At 37.2% G+C, this 23,838-nt stretch overlaps 1 long non-coding RNA gene across 1 annotated transcript; it reads right to left on the bottom strand.

Moving 5' to 3' along the window:
• Window positions 1-200: 200 nt before the first annotated feature.
• Window positions 201-20,545, bottom strand: LOC110678381. The gene is made up of 2 exons (XR_002501551.1): window positions 18,174-20,545; window positions 201-1,460 (listed from the first exon to the last, which is right to left on the bottom strand). It is a non-coding gene; the product is annotated as an uncharacterized LOC110678381 (long non-coding RNA).
• Between the last annotated feature and the right edge of the window lie 3,293 nt (window positions 20,546-23,838).

The raw sequence follows: 23,838 nt of genomic DNA, 5'->3' as shown, positions 1-23,838 counted from the left end.
GGTCTCCTCTCTCTTTCACCGGAGATAGAGTAGTCCATGACTATGAGGCTTACTCTCGTCTTCGAATTGATTTACATGTACATATCAAAATCGAGTCCCCTAAAAGTAATCCTATCGATATCCTTCATAAAGTTTGTGGCTTAATAGTAGCAGAAATGTTCTATGAGTCTCAAGTTTCCCCTGTTGTCCTCAAGTTTATGGTATCCTTCTTCATAAGTGAGTCTCTTCGTTCCCCTCACAACTTGTCAGGAGGAAACTTGGGTTGGTATGTAAAACAATTTAGACTAAGAATGTACACCAGAAATCCCTGTATTAAAACAGTTCTGATTAATACGATTAAGACAAAGAACTCCAGGGGCTTCTCGATTCCAGGGACAATAAACACATCAGGGTTTGTTTCTTATTGTTTCAATGGAGATGTAAGAGAAGTTTACCTATCCGACATTGATAAACTGAGGGAGGAAGGGTTTATATCACTCGAATCAGAGGAGTCTCACTTGAAAGGTAAGAGCATTGCCGAGAAGATTCTGCCCCAGGTGCGCTCCATGGACCATTTCGAACTGGGGCCCTATCTGAAGGAGCTTCAAATTTCAACTCGCACGAAATTGCCCGGCTTTTTTCAATCCACCCCTAAAGGATGGATAACCTCGCCCTTGGAAGAGCGAGGAAGCGCACTGCCTAGCCAAAAACCCATACCCTCTACCTCTCCTCTGAAATCCCTAGTTAGATGGAAAAGGTCTAACTAATCTTATTCGGAGAATCAAGTGAGCTAGACCTTCAAACAATGTGCGGTTGCACAACGTGGAAATTCGGGGGAAGGCCTCTCAACTGGCAGTCAAATCCTGCTACTGGCTAACAAACAACAGATCAGAGCTCAACAGGTAATCCGTGTGCTATGCGAAACCTTAAGGATTATAACGATGTGATTAGAAAGATGACGCACGGCTGCTCTTTGTTTGCCTTGCTAACTGGCCTCTTTAAAACTTGCTCACCCTCCACCAGTAACAGATTTCTGTCCCAAGTACAAACAATGGTCACTTTCGCCGACCTCCAGGCCCTTGATGTCAGCCTATCCCGTCTCGGGAACATGATTGAGCATGAGGGCATCGTTCGTGTTTAGGAGTCCAGGGACCGGTCTGCGTCGCATCAGGCTGAAGTTCTTGAGACAATTACTGGGCAACTAGGGCAACTAAATTGCTCTGTGACCCAGTTTGTTGATACGTACAGGGAAGCGCGGGGGCTCATGACTGAGTTTATGCAAATCCAGTCTAAGCTCAACGCAGAGGCTCGAAAACCATTGAAGGCTGTTAAGGTCTACTCTCCCCCTCCACCTTCTCTAATCACTGAGCTCATTATCCCAGTTGCCCCGGTACCTATAACTATCCAGTTCAACTCAGATTCTAGGGACGGGTATCACATAATTGTTACCGGTGTGGTGCACAGTCAAAAGACGTGCCCATCTTCAGTTAAGTTAATTCGGTGGTCATAAAAATATATGCTGACGCGAACGATGAACCAACATCTAGGTTCCACGCATTTGCGGGGAGCTCGATTAACAGTTCGATCGATCGCGATAGGCAATGTAGCATACCCTTATACACAAATGTCATACATGCAAAGTCAAACTGTAATAAAATTTACTCACCAATAACAAAGCAACGACCGTGCGCAAAAACGCATAGTTATGCAATTGTAAACAACACATCTGGAAGTCATTAACCACCAAGGCGCACCGTTCTATCGACTCTCTCTCTCTACCTCTACTCGTGTGGCGCGAGGGCTGATAGCCCGCAGCGCGGAGGATTCAAATTACAAAGCCATGGGCACTTGAAGCAAATAACCCAAAAGAATCGATAATGCAAGGATAAACAATTTTGGCTATTTGTCACTCCAGTCGTCTCCTTTACATATCTATACCACTCTTTCAGACACATGCAATGTATTGTATTTGACAGGGTATAAAAAACCTAGAACATTCAGACAATACAGGATTCTTTTGATTTAGCTTGACCCAATTGGATGTTATCCAATCTTGACTATCGACCACTACGTTGAAGACTCCAATGCGACCCACTTGGTGAATACCAGGATGGCCATCGCACCGTAATTAAAGTAAGTCCGTCGCGTTTGCACCGTACTCGTGTCCGTTTGCACCATACCCGTGTTCGAAAGTGAAACCATAGTTATATTTAAGTGTGCACGTGCAGTTTAAGTGAAAACTGGACGAAACCAGGAAATGGCGACCGTTCCGATTGAACCTGATGAATAAACTTAGTGATAAGTGCATATAGTGAAACCCAATAGTTGAAGATGGGTAAAACAAGTTCGAAGTCAGACGTAATGCATAATGCGGACCCTCAAGTACGAATAATCAACAACCAAGAATATCATGCTGAAATGTTACAGCAGCACGAAACACTAATTTATTTAATCCTGGGCATAGTGGCTACTCAGTTACTATTGACTCTGTACTTCATGCTGAAGAAACGCGAGCGCAATCGAGAGTTCAAATTGGCCAAAAGTGTGAACAATTTGGCACAAGCGTGAGTGATAGAAAATTTAAAAAACAGAAAAGCCAGTGGAAAAAACACAACAAATCTGATCAGTGTACCTGTGCCATTCATGCAAAGAGAACTGCAATGAAAAAGTGTGAACTAAAACGTACAAAATGGCAACGCTTAATTTGCTTAAATCAGTGCATGGAAGTTGAATTTGCAGTGAATGCTAACGTTAAGAAACTATTGCAAATGTTATCAGATCAAGGACTGTTACAATTAGTGATCTGTAATAACGAACAAATCATAGTGAAAGTGAACAAAGAGGCATCAAGTTTTAGTGCATCGTCACAACTAATCACAGTAAGAAGAACAAACTTGTTACAAATAGCTGCAAAGCTGGTGCCGACTGTGATGGGTAATTTACTCATTTTTACAAGGATGGGAGTTATGTCCCACCACGAAGCTTTACACCAACGTATGGGAGGTAAAGTAATTGGAGTGGCTTTCTGATCACCAGTGATCGTGTTAGATAGAAGCTGTGACAATAATTGCGACCGTCCACGTTTGTTTTATTCTACACACCGGGCGTTAAGTGCAAATATTCACGAGACAATATAAATTACCCGAAGCAGTGAAATTGAGTGGCAGTGCGTGAGGCTTACCTACGAGACGATCAATTGATCGACGCATTAAAGGCAAACTGTTCGCCGAAAACCACAGCTGATAACGTTTTAGCAAAGCTAAAAAGTACAAGGCAATCAACTTCCGCAGAGGCTTTCTGTACAGAAGTAGAAAAGCTCACCCAAGAGTTGAAGACTATCTACATTAGGAATAGAATTCCAGCAGATGTGGCAACCCAAATGGCAACCAAAAGTGGAGTTGACGCACTAATTGCCTTTACGAAAAATTCGGAAACAAAAACAATATTACGCGCTGGAACGTTTACTAAAATAAACTATGCGATTCAAAAATTACATGAGAATGATGCAACACAAAAGGTTCAGGGATCCCATTCAGAAGATAGAGCTAAATCTTCAAACGGTATTCAAGCACAAATGTTTATGGCTAACAGGAACCAATACCGAGGCCGTGGACGAGGTAGTAATCTTAACTACGGACGAGGAAACTATAATCCTTACAACAGATATGGAGGCAATTGGCGAAATAATAATTTCAATCATCCACAACATTACCAAGCGCGTTTCCAAAATACGAGAGGGCAAGGGAACTATCAGGGTCAATGGAACCATAGAGGACGACCATCGATTTACCTTATGCAACCTAATCCACAAATGATGAACCAATCGGTTCAGCAACAACCTCTAGCTCAACAAATACAACAAAATCCTCAACAATCAATTATGCCAAATCAAAATTTGCAAAATAATCAAACACAAATGCCAAACCAACATTTTTTAGGCACACCGTTTGGACGGTAGGCACTATAAATGCAACCGTCTCTAATTACGTAAATTTATCTTTAGATTTATCAGACACTCGATGTACCTTCATAATAGATACTGGTGCTGATATATCTATTATAAAGGCAAATAAGGTGAAATCTACTCAAATTTACTATCCAAACGAGAAATGTATTATTTCAGGAATTGGTCATAACGGAATTTCGTCACTAGGTAGCACTTTTGCTAAAATATCTATTGAAAACGTATCAGTAGAACAGAAATTCCATATAGTAGAACATGATTTTCCAATTCCAACAGATGGAATTATTGGAAGAGATTTTTTAACTAAATATCATTGCAAAATTGACTATGAACCATGGATACGATAGACCAACTACAGATTTCAATACAATTTTCAGAAAATGTTGTTTCTACCATCTCGTCATGAAGTTACTCGATATATACCAGGAATGCAGTTACAAGAAGATATGGTTGTATATTCACAAGAAATTCAACCTGGAATATTTTGTGGCAATACAATAATATCAGCCAAAGAACCTATATTCAAATTTATTAATACTACAAATGACGTAGCTTATATCGCATATGCAACTTTCAAACCAAAAAATGCAACCGCTTAAAAACTTTCATGTCTGTAAACCCAAGAAGGCTAACAAAACTCAATCAGAACGACGAGCAAAAATCTTGTCAGGAGTCAATATGCATGAAATTCCCACTTACGCGAGAAATGATTTTGAAAAATTAACTGAATATGAAGACACTTTTTGTCTGCCCGATGAAATTTTAACATTCAACAATTTTTACACACAGAACATTAACTTAAACGACAATGTTCCTGTGTACATTCCAAATTATAAAACAATTTATTCGCAAGGAGAAGAAATGGAAAGACAAGTTCAAAAGATGCTACAAGAGGACATTATTGAATCTTCTGTGTCATCTTATAACTCGCCAATACTACTAGTACCGAAGAAATCAGAAAATAATGATAAAAAATGGCGTTTGGTAGTAGACTTTCGTCAACTAAACAAAAGAGTATTACTAGATAAATTCCCTTTACCAAGAATTGATAGCATTTTAGATCAGCTTGGTAGAGCTAGATATTTCAGCACTTTGGATTTGATGTCTGGTTTCCATTAAATCCCCTTAGAAGAAAATTCAAGAAAGGTTACAGCATTTTCGACAAATTCTGGTCATTATCAATTTAAACGACTACCATTTGGATTAAACATTAATCCGAATAGTTCGCTATGGCTGGGTTAACCCCAGAACGTGCATTTGTCTATATAGATGATATTGTGGTAATTGGATGTTCTTTGAATCACCATTTGCAAAATTTAAGATCAGTTTTCGAACGATTGAGAAAATACGAATTAAAATTAAACATTTCGAAATGTAAATTTTTCAGAACGGAGGTTACATATTTGGGCCATAAGTTAACGGATAAAGGAATAATACCTGATGAATCAAAATATGAAACAATCAAGAATTACCCTATTCCTAAAAATGCCGACGATGTGCGAAGATTCGTTGCTTTCTGCAACTACTATCGCCAATTCGTCGAAAATTTTTCACAAATCGCATATCCTTTGAATCAACTTCTTAAAAAGAATACTAAATTTAATTGGACTTCGGAATGCCAACATGCATTTAATCTTTTACGTCATAATTTAATGTCTCCTAGAATATTACAGTATCCCGATTTCTCAAAAGAATTTACATTAACGACAGACGCCTCCGATACAGGTTGCGGAGCTGTCTTGTCACAGGCTACAGAAGCAGGAGACCAACCAATAGCTTTCGCTAGTAAAACCTTTACACAAGCAGAGAAAAATAAAGCGACCATACTTAAAGAATTGTTAGCTATACATTGGGCGATAAATTATTTTGAACCGTACCTGTATGGTAAACGATTCACCGTCAGAACCGATCATAGACCACATGTCTACCTTTTTGGGATGAAAAATCCTACCTCAAAGCTGACAAGAATCAGAATTGAATTAGAAGAATTTGATTTTGATGTTGTATATATTAAGGGTAAGGAAAATGTAGCAGCTGACGCATTATCGCGTATAGTTACTACATCAGATATGTTAAAAGCAGTAGATGTACTAGTTGTTAATACTAGATCTATGACAAAGAAAAATATCATTAGCAATAATAAGAAAAATATAAATGAAAACACAGAGATTGATCACCTCTTGTGCTATGAATTTGAAAATCCCTATGAAGCAAGAAAATTAATGAAACTGCCGACAGAAATAGAAAATAATGCAATCAAATTTAAAATATTGAAGAAAGATAACAAAACACTTCACGCACAAGTGCACGAATATGTCAGAAATGGAAGTCACGCATTAATGCATGCTCTTCCAAAAAGTGAAGAAAATACAAAGGGATTCAAAACGAGGGAAATAGCAATGTATGCAGATGACTACATATTTAAAATGGTATCAATCAATTTATTCAAACTAATGGTAAATAAAACATTGAAGGATTTACAAATAATTATTTTTAAAGAACCAATCTTCATAAATAACATAGATGATATTAGGAATATTCTAACTAATCATCATAATACCCCTATTGGAGGTCACGTAGGACAGCATCGTCTGTACCTCAGACTCCGTGGAAAATACAAATGGCATAATATGAAAAATTCTATTGTTCAATTCGTCAAATATTGAAGCACACGATACAACCAATGGTGATAACAGCAACACCGTCCAAAGCATTCGAAGTAATTTCCATCGATACGGTAGGTCCACTACCTAGAACACCAAATAACAATCGTTACTGTATTACTATACAGTGCGACTTAACAAAATATATCAAAATTATTCCAATTCAAAATAAGGAGGCAAATACAATAGCAAGAGGTATAGTTCAAGAATTCATATTAACATATGGACACTTTACTGAAATGCGTTCTGAGCAAGGTACCGAGTATAATAACGAGGTAATAGAACAGATCAGCAAAATTCTTGAAATCAAGCAAACATTCTCAACCCCATATCACCCTCAATCAATTGGATCACTAGAAAGGAATCACAGGTGTTTGAACGAATACCTGCGATCGTTTACTAATGAACATCAAACTGATTGGGATGACTGGATTAAATTTTACGAATTCGCGTACAATACAACACCCCACACCGAACATGGTTTCACACCGTTTGAGTTAATTTTCGGAAAAAAGGCAAACCTTCCACAGGATATTATACAAACCAGTAATGAACCCATTGTTGGGTAAAAAGAAAATTGAATCACATCGCAACCCACGGTAGCGATGTTATTTGGTATGAACATTTTTGGACGGAATCAAGTACTGTTTGCCCAATGTTTAATAATAGTAGCAATTAAACGTAAACCAAGACGGGTTATAAAAGCCCTTGATCAAATGGAATACAGGCAGTTCATATTGGTCGTCAGACCTCCAAGCGACGCGTTTCACTAAGGTTCTAGATATCACATCCGTTTACAACGAATTCACGACATGGCGACACGTGCCAATAATCTGCTGTCTTAGGGAGTGTTCTATGGATTCCTAATGGGCGTGATAGTGATGGTACTCATTTGCAAAATAGCAGTAAAATTCCTTAAGGATTGTGCCGAAGCGAGTGAAGCTGCAAAGCTTGCGAATTATTTGTGAACTTTAAAGACAGCAAACGTTGCGAATTACTTATGCCGTTTGCGCGCGCGATCACTGCGTTACGCTAATTTTGCTGTTTACGCACTACACCGTTAATCAACCACCTTGTGCTATCGAACACCAGAGTAACAACGCTGCAAAAATGGGGACCACCGAGTCTAAGGACCAGAAAGAAGAAGTGAAACAGCTGGGTGACCAACAAGTCACAGTGATAGAGAATCAGCAAATCCACACTGAGTACCATACACAACACGACGTGAAATTGTGAGTCATACTTGTCGTGACTACTGTACTATTGGTGCTGAAGATCTTAAAAACTGTGTGCAGATACTGCAAGAAACAAGCGTTGAAAGCCGCGGGCACTGTGAGTAAGGTGCAAAATATCTAAACCGTGTGAATCGAACTTTTACAATGCCGGTGTGAACTACAATAAAAAGTGAAAAAAAAGGGAAGGCGCAAAAAATTTAAAACCATTTGAATCGAACTTTTACAAAACGAGTGAAAACTGCTGTACAAAATCGGGAACTCTACCAAAATGAAACGCGAAAGGAAAATTGTGTATAACAGAAGTGAGGATCTTACACGAAGACTGGAAGAAGTGAAAAGGAGGGTTGCGGAAAAATTAAACAAAGCAAAATCCATAAAGCCAACCCAAGTGAATATTCAAAGTAATGACAATTGCACAAAGAACAATGAACACAGTGATAAGTGCAAAGGAATTAAAATCAGTAAAAATAGGAAAAGGTGTGCGAAGGAAGCAACTGAGATCTTCAAAATCAAAAAACAGCTGACGATAGATGGAGACACGGTCATCGGCACACTCCAATGTGGCCGCGTGGTGCCTGAACCATGGCATCGAGATAGTAAAGGTGAAGAAGGTCGCCGTAATGGTACGCGCAGGGCATAAAAAGTCGGATGTAAGTAAATAACTCATAAATAAACGTGTACACATATTAATCTAAAAATGTTAGCATTTTAATAGATATCGACATATTGATAAAAACTACAAAAATTTTAAAAAGTCCCCAAACAGGAGATTTCTGGAGAGTACTTTGTTGGCAAAATCAGAAGAGAGTAAAAACATCTACAGCACTCTAATTGAATTATTGAAGTCTGTCGATGAGACCAGACAAAAAATTTTGACAAGTGCAGTACGCGATACGTACAGCCAAATAAAAATATTCATTGACACAAGGTTAGAAGTAGGAATACATCTTATTACGTTCAAACAAGTGGCTCAAGTAGTTCTTGCAACGGAGATACTTAAAAATAAAAGTTACAAAACCAAGATGGCCAATAACATGGAAATCGTAAAACTTATCGCTGCACTTCTGCCACACTACGATGGCAACGCAGACAAACTTGATAGTACTATTGCGGCACTAAAAGCCATTAACACATTAATAAACGACAACACCAGAGCTATTGCCATTCAGGTGATTCTTTCTAGACTAGAAGGAAAAGCCCGATCAGCTGTCAACGCTGCTCCCGCAACTGTTGACGATATAATTACCAGCTTGGAGGCAAAATGCCAGAAAAAGCAGTCTGATAATGAATGTAATGTTTGGAATGATACTAATAAAAAAATTAAAAAAAAAGTGCACTTGTTGCAAAATATAGAAAAATGTGCAACGAAGTTAAACTTAGACCAGCTAGCACTACCTACTGATGATGAAATTTTTGATTTTATTTCCGCGGAAGAATTAAAAAGAGTATAAATAATAAATCCATGAAATTCATTGAAATATTGTTATATGAGAAACCAAAAATTATAAAAGATCCAAGAATGGCCTCTGAGATTCTCGATAAAACTCATAACAGCCCTACCGGAGGTCATATTGATCAAACTAAAATGTATACCAAATTACGAAGAGAGTTTTATTGGAAAAAATTAAAGAATCAATCAAAAACTTTGTAAACAATTGCATACATTGTAAACTTAATAAACATCAAAAACACACTCAAGAAAAATTTATAAAAACAACAACCCCCTGCAAACCATTTGAAATTATTTCAATTGATACTGTTGGATCATTTCAAAAAACCAATCATAACAATAGATACGCAGTTACCATACAGTGTGATTTTACAAAACACGTTTCAGTTATTCCGATTATAAACAAAGAAGCCTCAACCGTTGCCAGAGCTATTGTAGAAGAATTCATGCTAACATATGGAACAAATATATCAGCAGTTAGAACTGATATGGGAACGGAATACAGGAATGAATTATTCAAAAACATAGCACAGTTATTAAAATATGATCATAAATTTTCTACACCTTATCATCCACAGACAATCGGTGCATTGGAGAGAAATCACAAGTGTCTCAATGAGTACTTGCGAATTTTCACCAATGAACATATAAATGACTGGGATGAATGGGTCAACTGTAGCATACCAGTTGGATCCATAACCCAAAATAAAACCCATGTTGTAAAATAACACACACCAACCATCCTAGCACCAAAGCAATGACCAGGCAATTATGCAATCACAAACGGCATATATGGAAGTCATTAACCACCGAGGTGCATCGTTCTATCGGCTCACCTTACCTCCCTCGGTGAGGTCCGGAGCTGGTTGCGGGCAACTCGGAGGAGTCAAATAACAAGCCAAGCCAAAGTGATCGCGACAAATAACCGATATTGCTTAGCATGCAAAGATGAACTTTTTGGTCACATTGTCAATCCAGTTGTCTCACCTATGCAACAAATTACTCTTTCTATCATACACACTTTAGCAAACTGTTCCAGACCTCGAAAATGTATAAAAACCTTTGAACTGCAATAAACGTATCGATTCTGATACATTAGCTCGACCCAATTGGACGTGTCCAAATTTGGCCATCGACCACTAATTGAAGAACCCTTAAGCGACCCAACTGACAGACGTCAGGATGGCTATCGTTTAGCAAGTAAAGTCAAGTTCGTCGCGATTCAATTAAGAAAATTTGGTGAAGAAAGTGATCAACAAAATATGAGAAAAAAAATGTAGAATTGGTGGACAAATAATTGGATTCGTGTTTTAAAAGTGTTCTGGAAAAGTAAAATGGGTAATGAAGTCACAACACTAGCCCCACCAAGGGTGCCGGAAGAAATTATCAAAATTGTGAATACTAACGTACAGCAAACAGCTCACTTAGAAAGATCAGCTGACGCAACGACGAAACTGGTGTATATTGGAACTGCAGTTTTAGTGCTTGTGTTTCTATACGTTATTTATCATATCATCATCAAGCTCGAACGACTGCGAACCCAGGAAGCTATAAAGCGAGCAGTTTCGCTTGCCTCCGTAACAGCAATCAAGTAAGAGCAATGACATTTCAAGTGCGACGCAGTGACAGTGAAATCAACATGAGAATCAACGGTCCATCCTTGCTGCTGTTTTGTGCGATGTTAATGGTGTTGCTGCTAAAATACATGTACAACTGGCTGTGCGAGGAACTGCGAGACTGGAAGTAAAATATACAGATGGCGAGAGACGCAATACGGTGACGTAAACGGCATTGAAGTGAGTTCGTTCCATACGGAATTTTTTTTTCAATACATTTTTATATTATATTTTGATTCTAATTTATTTGATATGAAAACACACGAAAATAGAATAATCATCAATGAAGGTATCAATCATTTGAATAATATCCTGAGAAATCTTAACAAAGCTCCGAACAGAAAAGACCGAAAAATTACTTTAGAGCAAAAATTAATTAACGCAAAATTAACTTATGGTAAAGTTACGGACGCATTAGCTATAATTGAAACCGAGATCAAAGAATCAGAATTGTTTTTTTTAACAAATGCTATTAGACAAGTATATAGCAACGTACACATATTAATATTATCTAAACTTGAAAGGGCTGCAATTCATAAAATAAGCCTGTTCACATTATCATACGCAATTCTCTTTATTAATAAATTGTTAAACCAGATAAAATCAAAAATGGCAAAAGTAAACATTAAAACTGGTGCCACACTAATCAATATGTATGACGGTAACCCGAAGAATCTTGACGCATTTCTAGATTCCGTTGCACTATTCGTCGATATAGTTAATAACGAAAACGCGGCTGCTTCACAGGCTGTCAAAGACGCAGCAAACGCCACCACTCTTAGATTTATCAAAACGCGACTTACAGAAACCGCTAGACAATCAATACCTGAAAACGCAAATCTTGATCAGTTAATTGATGCATTGAAGACAAATTGCTCATCAAAAACCACCGCTGAGAATGTTTTAGCGAAACTTAAAAATACAAAACAAACGTCTTCCACAGAGGATTTCTGTACTGAAGTGGAAAAGCTCACACAACAGCTGAAGTCCATCTACATACGAAACAGAATACCGGGTGATGTAGCGTTACAAATGGCCACCAAGTGCGGGGTCGACGCATTAATTGCTGGGACGAAAAATTCAGAAACTAAAACAATACTGCGCGCTGGAACATTTACCAGGCTGAACGATGCTATCCAAAAACTTCACGAGAATGACGCGGTACAAAAAGCTGAAGAAGATAAACATAAAAACGCAAATGCCATGCAAGCTCAGGTTTTCATGGCCAACAGGAATCAATACAATAGAGTCCGTGGACGAAGTGGTAGTTTTAATTACCAACGAGGGAATCGCAACCCTCATAACAGGTTGGGACGAAATTGGCAAAATTCCAATCAATCCTACTACCATAATAACCAACCTCGTTTTCAAAACCAGAGAAGTGAATGGAATACACGAGGACATGGAAATCCAAGAGGACATTACAGTCAAAGATGACGACCAACTATTTATTTCATGCAACCTGGATTGCAAGCGACAAATCAACATAGCCAACAGCAGGCTCTAGCACTACCAATGCAACAACATCAGCAAAATCAACAAATTCCGATGGTGAATAGCCAGAACTTTACAGGCTCCCAACAAATAATGACAAATCCAAATTTTTTAGGCGCACAGTTTGGACAGCATGCACGATAAATGCATCAGTTTCCAACTATGTAAACCTGACACTAGATTTGTCTGATACCCGTTGTACTTTCTTAGTGGACACTGGTGCTGATATATCTATCATAAAAGCAAACATAGTAAAACCTACACAAATATATTATCCCGACGAGAAATGCTTTATTTCTGGAATCGGACATAATGGTATTTCGTCACTTGGTAGCACTTATGCTAATATAATAGTAGATGGCACATCGGTGAACCAAAAATTTCAAATAGTGGAAAACGATTTTCCAATACCAACCGATGGCATTATTGGAAGAGACTTTTTAAGTGTGAACCAATGTAAAATAGATTATGAGCCTTGGTTGTTGTCGTTTAAAGTAAAGCAGCAAGAAATTTCAATCCCAATTGAAGACAATTTTTAGAGAAAACTTTTTCTACCTCCCCGCCATGAAGTCACTCGATACATACCAGGATTAGAGTTACAAGAAGATATGGTGGTGTATTCACAAGAAGTTGAACCTGGAATTTTTTGTGGTAACACAATAATATCGGCCAAAGAGCCCATATTCAAATTTATAAATACAACAAATGACGAAGTTTATATCGCTTATGCCAATTTCAGACCAAAAATGGAACCGCTTAGAAACTTTCATATCTGCAAAACTCAAAATTCTAGCAAACCTAACTCGGAGCGACGTGCAAAGATTTTGAAAGGAGTCAATATACAACAAATTCCCACTTATGCGAAAAATGATTTCGAAAAACTAGTTACTGATTATGAAGACATTTTTTGTTTACCTGATGAGAAGTTGACATTTAACAATTTTTACACACAGAACATTAACTTAAACAATAATGTTCCTGTGTACATTCCCAACTACAAAACAATTTATTCGCAAGGAGAAGAAATTGAAAACCAAGTGCAAAAGATGCTACAAGAAGACATTATAGAGCCTTCAGTTTCATCTTATAATTCACCAATACTACTAGTCCCAAAGAAATCAGAAGATAACAACAAAAAATGGCGCTTGGTAATAGACTTTCGTCAGCTAAACAAAAGAATATTACCAGATAAATTCCCCTTGCCAAGAATTGATAGCATTTTGGATCAACTTGGTAGAGCGAAATATTTTAGTACACTGGATGTCAGGTTTCCATCAAATCCCCTTAGAAGAAAACTCAAAAAAGTTCACAGCATTCTCAACAAATTCTGGTCATTACCAATTCAAACGACTACCATTCGGATTGAACATTAGTCCGAATAATTTTCAGCGAATGATGACCATCGCTATGGCTGGATTAACCCCAGATCGTGCATTTGTCTATATTGACGATATTGTGGTTATTGGATGTTCTTTAAAACATCATTTGCAAAATTTAAGAACTGTTTTCGAAAGATTAAGAAAATACGAATTAAAATTGAACATTTCAAAATGCAAATTTTTTAGAACGGAGGTCACATATTTGGGCCATAAGTTAACGGATAAAGGAATATTACCTGACGAAGCAAAGTATGCAACAATCAAGAATTATCCTGTTCCTAAAAATGACGACGATGTGCCTTCGTTGCTTTCTGCAATTACTATCGCAAATTTGTCGAAAATTTTTCACAAATCGCCAATCCTTTGAATAAACTGCTTAAAAAGAATACTAAATTTATTTGGACATCGGAATGCCAACATGCATTCAACCTCTTACGACATAATTTGATGTCTCCTAGGATTCTACAATATCCAGATTTTTCAAAATCATTTACATTAACGACCGACATCTGATATTGGATGTGGAGCCGTCTTGTCACAAACCACAGAAACAGGAGAGCAACCAATAGCTTTTGCAAGCAAAACCTTTATTCCGGCAGAGAAAAATAAACCGACTATACTCAAAGAATTGTTAGCTATACACTGGGCGATAAATTACTTTAAACCGTACCTGTATGGCAAACGATTCACTGTAAGAACCGATCATAGACCACTAGTGTATCTTTTTGGGATGAAAAATCCTACATCAAAGTTAACCAGAATCCGAATCGAATTAGAAGAATTTGACTTCGATGTTGTATATATAAAGGGTAAGGAAAACGTAGCAGCTGATGCGCTTTCGCGAATAGTTACTACGTCTGAAGAATTAAGACAATCAAATATATTATTAGTAAATACTAGGTCAATGACCCGGAAAAAGGCGCAATTAAAGAAAATACAAGAAAAAATCCAAGAAGAAATAAAAGAGATTGATCACCTCTCAGTTTATGAAACCGAACGTCCTACGGAAACGAGAAAAATGATGAAACTGTCGACAGCCGTAGAGAACAACACAATGAAATTTATGATATGGAAAAAAGATAAAAAAACACTTTTTGCACAAGTGCATCAAGATGTTCGAAATGGAAGTCATGCATTAGAGCATGCTCTTTCAGAAATTGAAAAAATTGCCAAAGGATTTAAAATACAAAAAATAGCAATGTCTGCAGACGATTATAATTTCACATTGGTACCAATGAACTTATTTAAAATAATAGCGCATAAAACTCTAAAACAATTACAAATTATAATTTATAAAGAGCCCCTCTTTGTCAATAGTAAAGATGATATTTTAACTATATTAAATAACCACCACAACACACCACTCGGAGGTCATGTTGGTCAACATCGCTTGTATCTCAGACTTCGCGAGAAATATAAGTGGAGAGATATGAAAAATTCTATTGCCCATTTCGTTAAGGCCTGCGAATTGTGCAGAAGAAATAAGATTATCAAACATACTAAAGAACCAATGAGAATTACAACAACCCCTTCAAAAGCTTTCGAAATTATTTCCATAGATACGGTAGGACCACTACCGTTAACCATAAAAAACAATCGCTACTGTGTAACTATCCAGTGCGATTTGACTAAATATATTGTTGTTATTCCGATACAAAACAAAGAGGCTAATACCATAGCTAAAGCTTTGGTTGAAAATTTTATTCTAACTTACGGTAATTTTCTCGAAATGCGTTCCGATCAAGGTACTGAATATAATAATGAAGTCCTGAACCAAATTAGCAAATTACTTCAAATTAAACAAACCTTTCCAACGCCATATCATCCTCAATCAATCGGTTCATTGGAGAGGAATCACAGATGCCTAAATGAGTATTTGCGATCATTCACCAATGAGCACCAATCCGATTGGGATGAATGGACAAAATTTTACGAATTTTCATACAATACAACTCCTCATACAGACCATAACTTTACCCCATTCGAATTAGTTTTTGGAAAAAAAGCAACTCTCCCTCATGATACTATTCAAAACAATAATGAACCTATATACAATTACGACTCATACAAAAGTGAATTAAAATTTAAATTAAAGAACTCATGAGATAGCAAAACAAATTTTATTAGAACAAAAAAACCGAAGAAAGGAACAATTCGATAACAATATCAATCCTATTTCTGTTAACATTAACGACAAAATTTATTTGAAAAACGAAAACAGAAGAAAATTGGATTCATTTTATCTTGGACCATACAAAATTACAAAAATAGATGAGCCAAATTGTGAAATAGAGCATATAGGGGAATTAGGGGCATAATGGACACGTTAAGCAAATGTTCGTTTTAAGACCATTAAATGGCAATGTTTTTAATTTACCCCCGGCTAGTTTTCAAGTTTGATATTTGGACGACGTGCCACATTCATTCATAGTGATAAAAATCATATCATATGTCAGAAAAGCGAGATAGAAAATTGGGTCGAAAACAAGGCTGGTAAAAAGTTATCGGGGCGAAATGAACACCTGCATGAAATTTAGTTATTCCAATATATTCAATGACTGTCAATCATTCCGATATGCAAAAGGGCTCTCCATCAATCATAATAGCTAAAAAGAACCTTTCTGGGTTCGTTACTTTGCTCAAAAATTAGATTCTTCCACGGTCTTGCTTATATGCCAATTTGAAACTGAGAAAAATTTTAAGTCAAATTTTGAAGAACAATTCAAGCAAAAAATAAATTTTTATACCGTCAAACATTTCAAATGCATTACAGATTTCATGCAGTGAATGAACTATTGATGAAATATGCGTATTATCAGATATTTAGAGGGTGTCCATTTCGCCCCGTATGTTCATTATGCCCCTAATCCCCCTACTTTCAGGTAAAATTGTAACAGTACACAAAAACAGAATGATTAAAGCATAACTCTAAGAATAACTTGAACTAGAGTACCACCGAGCCTAACCTCTCAAAAAAATAATAAATTCAAAAAATAAGTAAAAGATGAGGTAGGTGAAAATTCCCAGCTATATGCTGAGGAGTGCAAAATTCGGTTAGCTACATCTAGGTTAATTTATATTTTATGAACTAAGGACAAACAAAAAAAAAACGATAACTCTATCAAACAACTATGTAAGAGATAACTGGAGACACACATTCAAATTTTTCGAATCTTTTAGAATAATTTCATTACATTACATTATTCTCGTAAAGGGGGATGGTGTAGCATACCAGTTGGATCCATAACCCAAAATAAAACCCATGTTGTAAAATAACACACACCAACCATCCTAGCACCAAAGCAATGACCAGGCAATTATGCAATCACAAACGGCACATATGGAAGTCATTAACCACCGAGGAGCATCGTTCTATCGGCTCACCTTACCTCCCTCGGTGAGGTCCGGAGCTGGTTGCGGGCAACTCGGAGGAGTCAAATAACAAGCCAAGCCAAAGTGATCGCGACAAATAACCGATATTGCTTAGCATGCAAAGATGAACTTTTTGGTCACATTGTCAATCCAGTTGTCTCACCTATGCAACAAATTACTCTTTCTATCATACACACTTTAGCAAACTGTTCCAGACCTCGAAAATGTATAAAAACCTTTGAACTGCAATAAACGTATCGATTCTGATACATTAGCTCGACCCAATTGGACGTGTCCAAATTTGGCCATCGACCACTAATTGAAGAACCCTTAAGCGACCCAACTGACAGACGTCAGGATGGCTATCGTTTAGCAAGTAAAGTCAAGTTCGTCGCGATTCAATTAAGAACAGCGAGGTTCGCAAAACCACGTTGTACCGCGGCGTACCAGTGATCGCGGCGTACCAGTGATAAGTGACCTAAAAGTGATAAGTAACCTAAACAACTATTACACATTCGCATATAATACTACACTAAATTTAGATCATGGATATACTCCTTTTGAACTTGTCTTTGGCAGAACAGAAAAAATACAAAACCAATTCCTTACAGAAAAGGTACAACCAATATATAACTACGACGATTTAGTAAAAGAACTACAACATAGATTACACACGGCACATAAAAGAACCAGAAAATATATAGAGATTAACAAGCAAAAAACCATCAAAAACCAAAACAAATTCAATCCCATCGAACTAAAACTAGGAGATCAGATAGCAATAGTTAACGAAAACAGGAAAAAGTTAGATCAAATATACAATGGTCCATATACGGTTGTTGAAATTTCAAATCCTAATGTTAAAATAACAAATTCTCAAGGAACAACTCAAATTATACACAAAAACAGATTAATTAAATTATAAAAGAGTAAAACTCTGCAATGGTCTGAGAGTCAGAATGTTTAACACCATTCTCCCAAGAGGGGGGAGGTGTGGTGCACAGTCAAAAGACGTACCCACCTTCAGTTAAGTTAATTCGGTGGTCATAAAAATATATGCTGACGCGAACGATGAACCAACATCTAGGTTCCACGCGTTTGCGGGGAGCTCGATTAACAGTTCGATCGATCGCGATAGGCAACGATCGGACCACAATTATTTTGTCACGCTGACCTCAGCATATGTGCTCCAGAACTCTTCACCTATAAATTCTAGGCAAAACCATTAATGTAGCACATACCGGTGCAACACTTTTAGACCTATTTAAGGAATCCAGATTCATTGAATAAAAGAGTTCAATTTGGGTCTTCGAACCAAACAAGTCTTTTAATCAATGATTAAATATCACCTTCATCGGTCTAGTAGACCGGGCGCCAGTTGATTACCGATTACCGTCAGTTTGCCCAAACAATCAGGAAGCATCCCAAGATCTACAAACCATTGATTTATCAGCAAGAACCAGCACTGATCATGAAACGCCTTTTTATTTCACTTCAAGAGTCCCTTTCTTCTGAATTTATTGCTCTCAACTTGGAATGATTTTAAATTTTCAACAGTGATTAGATTTAGAAAAAATAGAAACAACAAGAGAAGAATATAATCTCTAAGATAGTCAGTAACTGTAGGACCCCAATTCAACTTAACTCTACTACGTTTGTTGAGGAAGACCATGAGTCACCCAGAGTTTGGATACTTACCCCCCTATCATCATTTTCCCGATCTTCTGGTCATAGAGGGCTTTGGCTCCACAGCCACCCTATGTGGATGGAACCTAGCTCCTGCCTGGATCCCGGAACCAAGAGAAGGGAACCAACTATTTCAAAGTACCTAGACAAATTGAAATCACAGGCCTGTAACATGCGCATCGCACATGTTATTCACATTCCTTTCGATCATACATTTCCAGCAGACCACACCAGTGGAATCATGCTGAGAAGGTAAATTCAAACCGACATTGAACCTTCAGTTCAATGTCTCGCACTCTTGGCGACAAACGAAAAGTGTCGCATTGCAAATTTATTGAACCACGCTGTTACCAGCTGTGGGTAAAGTCCTGCAGTTTTGAGGGACTCTGTCTCTCCCGCTTTCGCTTGAACAACAATCGCTGATTGGTGATCGTTGTACATAGCGCTTTTATATATCGGTACTTCAAGTGTCTCCTGATAGGAACCATGGAAGATAATTTTTGAAGTAATAAACATTCTCATGTCTGAAGTCAAGACAAACAGTCTATCCGTTGGAAGATCCGAAAAACAAACTTTACATGGCGAACCGCGCCAAGTGGCCGAGCCTATAACTCAATCAAAAGAAACAAAAGTGATACAGTGCCTTCCCGATTTTGGCAACACCCGCTTTTGTCTACCTCCGATTTTGGCAACACCCGTTTTTGGCAACATTTTCTTCCCGATTTTGGCAACACATTGAACAATATTTTCAATTGATTATTAAGTACTGTACCCTAATATTGTGAGTTAAAACTAAGTGAAAATAATTCAAAATGAAAATGTTGATGACCATTGCGAGCTAAGAAAGTTAATGTTGAACGTACTTATAAGTAAATTGCGCATATTTCAAAGTCATTGTTTAACGTACAGGAGAATTATGTATAAATATAGCAAGCTGTATAAATAATTGCTACATTGTTTAAAAGGCACAATAATTTGGTGGAATAGGATGGTAGTCGATAGTAAAAACAAGTGTAATAAAAGCATCAAATATTAAGATGATCAGCTTTACTGTGTAGATCACTAATGTTTTGTTATAATTATGCTTGTAATTTTTTTCAACGTATCAATCGGATTATGTGTGGCGGCCTGAAGATCCTGAAAATCTTTATCTCGTGATCATTGATCAGTAAATTCGTAAAAGATTTTGAAGATGAGTGATTTCTTTGGATATTTATGTAGGCATACAGTAACAGTTGTTGAGAAAAAGATCGAGAAAGTTTATTCATAACACTAGATGACAATTTTGGCAAATTGTTGAGAATGGGTTTTGAAGTAGTCATTGAAAAACTTTTATAGAAGAATTCTCAGAGTGAGTTGAAGAAGAGCCCATGATGTCCAATGGTTCTCCAATCTTTGGACGTTGTTATGTTCATATGGTTCTTCTTCCTGTCGCAATTATCGAATATAGACATTTGGAAATCATCTCCAGCAATCTAGACCAATCTTCAACAGTCAAAAGTTTTACTGAACACATCCTTGCGATAATTGAAGTGTGGTATAGAAGAATATTTGGATGAAATTTGAAATTTCGGCAGCAAAACTTTCAATAATTTTCAGTTCGAATATGACATATGACGCGTTGCTTCAATTCACCACACATTTCTTCTTAAACATGATTTTTTTTTCAAGATACAGTATTGGGCAAAACATTTGCAACTTTTTCGATTTTCCATACAAAATAACCAACTTTGGTAAGCCAGATCTCAGTTATTTATTGACCGATTTGAATGAAATTTTCGCAGAACATTAGACATAACTTGAATTTGAACATATATTTTTGAGTGATTTTTCCAATCACAAGTTCAAAAGCAGTAATGGTTTTACTACAATGAACTTTTTGACGATTTTTTTAAATGACATAACTAAACATATTGAAGGAATAGCTTCATGGTATCTTCAGCAAAGTTGCAGATTTTAACAAGATAAACAAGTTTGCTCAAGACAGTTTTTGTGTAGGGCTATCAGATTTTGAGATAATTAGTTTTGAATTTTTCGTCGAAAATTACACTTTAGATAAACCGTTATAACTTATAAACTCGTGATTGGAAAAAATATTCAAAAATATATGTTAAAATTCAAGTTATGTCTGATGTTCTGCGAAAATTTCATTCAAATCGGTCAATAAATAACTGAGATCAGGCTTATAAAAGTTGGTCATTTTGTATGGAAAATCGTAAAAAGTGGCAAATGTTTTGTCCAATACTGTATATCTTCCAATCCTTCTTTTTCTTGGCATAACGTTCTCACTGGGACACAGCCTGCTTCTCAGCTTAGTTTTAATGAGCACTTCCACAGTTATTAACGGAGAAGTTTCTAGGCCAAAAGTTGCCAGTTGGCAAGTACGATGATACTCTATTTCCCAGGGAAGTCCAGAAAATTTCCAGTACGAAAAGATCCTGAACCGACCGGGAATCAAACCCACGCCTTCAGCATGGCTTTGCTTTGTAATTGGGGACTCTAACCACTTGAATCAGGAAGGCCCCAATCCTCTAAACATTAATTTTACAACTCTCAGCATGATTTTTCTCGAATCTCAGCAAATGAGCGTAATGTTTGAAAACTCGTCATTAACTCTATTTCTGGGTGCATGGCGGTGCCAGTCTCGACAAAAAACCTGACATTACATTTCAACCGTGATAACATTGATAGTAATAGCAAGAAGTAATTTAGAAGAACTTCCACTTTTTTTCCACTTAGAACCTTGCTCACTATTAAGACGTGTGGTCACCAAAATTGCGCTCTATGTTTAAGAAATCCCTAAAATAACCCCACCCAAAAGGATCTTCAACCGAACCTGTATTCACAATCTGCTACTTTCAATATGATCTGGCTTTAAAGCTGCATATTTGCGCAGTTGCAAATGGCCCATTTGAACAGTCGCAAATGGCCACTGAAAGTAATACCACGCTTGTACTGTGTACAACAAGTGTGCTTTTCAAATGGTGGATATAATCAGTACATGATGTATCTGCTTTTGAATCAAAAGTTGAACTGAAGGAAGAAGGCTCCCAGATATTTTTCACATCATTCGTAGTAATTGCCATGCATTTTCTGATACTTTTAGAGATTAGAATGATAAAAACATAAGCATTTCAAAATTCCCGAATTTGGCAACATCCCAATTTTGGCAACATAAAAACCGAGCCTTGTTGCCAAAATCGTCAAGACACTGTAGTTGTATCCTGATGTTGAAAAATGAAAATCAAAACCCGAAGTGCTAGCCAAAAAAGTGAAGATTGAAATAATTATTCAGTGTGTTTGTGTGTTTCATTTAGTACGGCAGAATAAAAATGGGCAAACCGCAGTCAAAAAGCCAAGACGGTAATACAAACATTAATATTGAAGAACATTTGGAAAACAACGAAATTAACCACGCGGCGCACGAGATTAAATTATGGCTGATTTTAGACAGTGCGCATCGTACCTTCGTGCTGTGCGTACACGAATTCTCTCTGCTCTTGGAAGTTTTCTTAAAAACTACCTAAAGCAATAAAACAGTACTTTTCAGTGCTACAAAAACAGTACTTTTCAGTGCTAAAATTAAAAACGGTACTTTTCAGTGCTACTAAAACAGTACTTTTCAGTACTATTTTTTCTACTATTGATCCCTTTACGATCCTTGTTTGGACCCGTGCCTTCGATTTTTCGTTGGACCCGTTGGCGAAAGCTAGCGGTGGTAATCCTTCTTGGACACCGTCTTGGGAAAAAACCTTTCGAAGGTCACGTCTTCTTTCAATTATTAATTAAACATGGTATCAACAACAAACAAAAGGAAGGGTGAATCTCTGAATTCACTACTTCCTTCCAAAAAAGTGGGTTTTAAAACTGTCACTACACGTGGCAAGAATGGAAGAAAGGACGCTTCCCCGGAATGCGAACTTTCTTCCAAGGGTGAAATGAATAATTGTATCGAAATGAGCAATCAGTTCGATGCTCTAAACAAATTTTCCGAACACCAAATCGAAGCAGCCTCTAGCCCAGGCTCTTTGATTCAAGTGAGGAAGCAAAGAGTGCCGCCTATCGTGGTCAGTTGTTCCGAATTTGGGGGATTTAGGCAGGAGATCTTGAACTCCATTAGGGGAATCAAGATTTCCTTCCAAATCGCAAAGAAAGGAGACTGTCGCGTTTTGCCGGACACTCTTAAAGATCGTGAACTTCTTCTCAGACATCTTGAAGAGAAGAAGCACAAATTTTTTACTTATGACGACAAAACTGAACGTTTGTTCAAAGTTGTCTTGAAAGGTCTCTCAAGTGACTATAAATCACCTGAAGAGATCAAAAATGGAATAAATGATATACTTGGATTTTCCCCAGTCCAAGTAATCATTATGAAAAAGAGAACCCAATCTGGCATTGTTCGGAAAGGGCTTTCTCAAGAATTTTATTTAGTTCACTTTAACAAAAAAGAACTAAATAATATTAAAGCTTTAGAAAAAGCAAAACTTTTGTTTGATGTCCGTGTGACATGGGAACATTTCCAGAAACCTGGAGGAAATTACCAGAACCCCACTCAGTGCCGTCGGTGCCAAAAGTGGGGTCATGGTACAAAAAATTGTCGCATGGATGCTAAATGCATGATTTGCGGAGGTTCTTCTCACGCCAAAGACGTCTGTCCAGTGAAGGAAGATACCACCAAATTCATATGTTGTAATTGCGGGGCTAACCATAAGTCCAATTTTTGGAATTGTCCTTCACGCAAAAAGGTCATTGAGGCTCGTGCCAGGCAGATGAAAGATAATATCCGTTACGATAACGGTCGTTTCCGGAATTTGCCTGGTAGAGTATCGAACAATGCTCATTTTTCAGTTAACGATCGCTTGATCATGAATCATACCCATCAGGAAGATCATAATCATGCTCATTCACGAACTAATTTTAATCCGTCGGGTAGCCGTTCGAATCTTTCTATTTCGAATGTATCTACCCACGGTAAATCCTTTGCCGATATCGTAGCAGGA

This window comes from Aedes aegypti, chromosome 3 (genome assembly GCF_002204515.2).
Source record: "Aedes aegypti strain LVP_AGWG chromosome 3, AaegL5.0 Primary Assembly, whole genome shotgun sequence".
Classification (NCBI taxonomy): domain Eukaryota; kingdom Metazoa; phylum Arthropoda; class Insecta; order Diptera; family Culicidae; genus Aedes; species Aedes aegypti.
Note: the sequence above shows the minus strand (reverse complement) of the source record. Positions and strands in the feature narration are given on the sequence as shown.